The following is a 3,528-nucleotide window of genomic DNA, read 5'->3' on the forward strand; positions in this document are numbered from 1 at the left end:
GGGATTGTTTGGGCAGAAAAGATCATTAGTATAATAGGGGCATTGCAACAGCTCCTGGGCTCTGCTGCCACTTCCCAGGCTTTCCCATGGGTGGCTGGGTGAGGAGCAGTGATTTGGAGTACAAAGCCGTCGAATAGCCCGGGTAGTTTTTGTTCTGATGAGGTGTGAGCATGGATCACTGCCCTGCTGGGGTTGCTGGTCGTTTGCTCTGGGCTGTAAGGGGAGGGCAGCTCTCCCTGCAGCTGGATCCCAGGGCTGCTGTGCAGGTCTCACCTTCTCCTCTGTGTTCCTGGGATCAAAGGGAAAGGGGTGAATCTGGGGCACAGCAACCACACCAGCCTTTTCCCATCCTGTGCCAGAGTTACTCCCAGAAGGAGCTGGCATCTCTGTGGATCGGTGGAACTGGCTATCTGCACACCTGGGAGGTGCTGGAGTGGATGTTGTTTGATATCCCTTCAAGGAGAACTCTCTGCATCCTGAGGACACTCCCCAGGTGATGGGAAGAGACAGAGCTGTCAGTGTTTGGATTGCAGCCTGAAGGATGCAGCAATGGGCATCTTCTCTTCTCCTCATCCTCCGGGGATGGAGGATCCAGCTTTCCCTGGATTGCAGGGCCCTGCCTGACTGGCCTTGCTGGAGCAGCTCTTGAACACAGGGCTGGGACAGCCATAGCTTCTCATAGCTTTATTTTGTACCACAACCTATGGATTTGGCCACTACCTGTTTACTCCCCATTGATTTTTGATATCACAAAGGGCTGGATCAGTGCAAGGCCCATCAAGGGTGCTCAACAGGTCCCCTTGGCCTCCCGTGCGACCCAGCCCTGCTGCTTGGGTGAAAAAGGAGAAAGAAGGATTAATTTGTGATAAATAACACAATTTTCCCACTTCAGTGTTGTTTGATCTCCACAGTCTTCATTCCTCTGGTGACAGGAAGCTCCATGTTACCCATCACAGGGCTTTTACAGACCCCACAGAGCCCTGCTCAGCTAATGCATCCCTGCCACAGGCAGGGCTCCCCATTATTACCTTCTTTCCAAAAATAATAATAATCATAAAAAAAATTTGCTCTCCTGTGGTGGCTTTTTACAGTAATCTCTCCAAATGAAACAATTAATGAACATTAAGCATCCTTTTTCTGGGAAGGCAGCAATCAGGAGAGAAGATGGAGTATCTCTATAAAATCTCCCTGTATGTACGAACGTGCACACAGAGCCCCTTCAAGGCTGAGAAGAATTGGAAGTGATGGTTACCAGTATAATATTTAAATGAGTGTTAATTACTATAAACCGTTTGGATTTTAATGTCTCCTTCTGTACAGTATGTAAATCAGGGCTGGAATGGGCTTGTGTGCATGCAGCGGACGTTGTGGATGGAAGGAATGTTCTCCAGGACTGGGATCTGGCCACCTGCTTTCCATTCCAGTTCCAGTGGAGATGAGCACTGGCCACTCTGGGGGAGGCTTCCCCTCTCAGCTTCAGGGACAGCCCTGCCCTGAGGATGAATTGTTCTCCTGTCTCACCTCGCTCCCTGCCCCAGGGCTTCCCCAGGAGGATGCTGAGATGCCTGAAGGGCTCGGGTTTGGATCTGCACGGAGGGATGTCTCTGCCAGCGTGATATAGCCCTTTTTATTGGGCACTAAGGGGTTTTTATGGGGTTTCCAGAGTTGATTCTGTGGTTTGCTGTAGCTGCATCCACGCCCTTCACTTCCCATCCTGCCTCCGTCCAGCCAGGCCTGCAACCCCGAGCAGAGGGGAAAGGGACTTAGCACGAAGCTGGTGGAGACCAGTAGAACTTCAGGCACCTCAAATACCTGCCCATCCCCCTTCTTGTCCTTCCTCTTTGCCCCCCTCTTCCTCCGTGGGGACCTTGTTTGCCTTGCAAAGTGGTCTCATTATAAATGCATCAACCTCTGCCAGTCTCACAAGCACAGCCTTCATTTAGCCCTCCAAGCTCAATTACATCTCAGGATGTCTTGAGGTAATTAAGTAATATTAGAACGTTTTCTTTTCTATTTTTTTTCCCCTTCCCTAATGCAGCTTTCAAAGCACAAGCCTTGGCTCTCACCCACTGGAGCCCACTTCTCCGAGCCTCTGAGCTCTCCCTAATGCACCTCGCCACGAAGGCAGGCTAATTACATTTCTGAAGGATGTCATTAGTGTCCTGTTCCTGCTGGGTTTGAGGGCTGGGAATGCTCCCTTAGGGGTCTTTCAGCTTCACCATGCTCAGTGCCAGCAGCGAGGGGCGGCTGGGCTCGGAGGGGAGCTCAGCCAGCAAAGCTGCCTTGCTCTGGGCTTCGTTGTGAGCAATCCTGATGCCTTGTGAAGGCTTGCCTAGAGCAGAGCCAGACAGAGTTAAAGAATCAACAGGGATTTATTAAAAGGATCTCCTCAGTGGATCCACCTTGGGCAGCACCAGAGCCCAGCCAGGGCTGCACCCAAATGACCCAAAATGGTCCCAAAATGCACGAGCGCTCCTGGGGGCTCTCCCTGGGATCAGTTCTGCTCCATTGGCACCTTGGAGTTCATTGTCCCATTCCAGCTTCAGCCCAGGCAGTCCCATCCTGCTTGTTTTTCTCTCTCCAGCCCATGCTGTTTGTGCTCCTGGGGCTGAGGTTTGGATCATTTGTGCTTGGTCCCCAGCTAGAGCAGGAATTGTTTTGTGCCCCTGTTCTGTGCAGAGAGCTCAGCATCCCTTAATATGAAGCCAGACCCACCCACTAAAGCAGCACAGAATCTGAAAAACATAAAAACTAAAACCTGAGGCATCACTTCTCCTTGGATATGTTGCATCCTTCAGCTCATCCTGGTTTACAAATATGAGCTGATTAAGGCTCTTAGAGCTCCTGTGAGATAAGTAATTGCTCCTATAATGATTGGTATTATATCCGCTCTTATCTCCAAGCCTTGGACAGTACAAAAGGAACAAGGAGGAAAATCCTGAGCATGCAAAAAAAGATCAGTGATGCTTTTGATTTACCTGACCATCTCACCTGCTGGCTGGTGGCCAGAAATCTGGAGCTACCTGTTGGAGCCCTAACTACTGAGAATTTTAGACTTTCTGTGCTGACAAGCACTGACTTCAAGAGAAAACTGCATTTGACCAGAAGCTGTAGAAAAAGCTTCCAAAATGGAATTATTAGAAGTGTGTAGTTGAGATAAAAGTATATAGTATCACGTAATAGAAAACATAGAGTTTTAAGTTTTAGAATATAATAATATTAAACAAAATAAAAATTTTAGAGCAGAGACTAATCATTCTTCTTCATAAGAAGAAATTACCCTAACAGGCACCTCTGGCACTGCCTGTGGAGCCCACAGTCCATACACCTCCCTTTTTTATCTATGTAAACCCCCATGATCTCTGCTGGATTCAGTGGAGGCTCCTCAGAGGCTTCCCCAGAGGGAAGAGAAACCAAAATGTGTCTATTTGGGGAGCCCATTGTTTGTATCAGGGATGGGATGCTAGTTCCCAAGGAAACAAAAAGGAAATGATGGTCACACCTTATTATCTTTCTTTCTCTCCCTAG

The 3,528-nt window shown here is 48.9% G+C and overlaps 1 protein-coding gene across 4 annotated transcripts in view; it reads left to right on the forward strand.

Annotated features, from left to right (window-relative positions):
• The window catches only part of LOC144246640 (uncharacterized), a 222,033-nt gene that overhangs the window by 75,358 nt on the left and 143,147 nt on the right, over positions 1-3,528 (forward strand). The window lies entirely within an intron of this gene.

This window comes from Lonchura striata, chromosome 6, assembly GCF_050655825.1.
Source record: "Lonchura striata isolate lonStrDom1 chromosome 6, ASM5065582v1, whole genome shotgun sequence".
In the NCBI taxonomy this organism is placed as follows: Eukaryota; Metazoa; Chordata; class Aves; order Passeriformes; family Estrildidae; genus Lonchura; species Lonchura striata.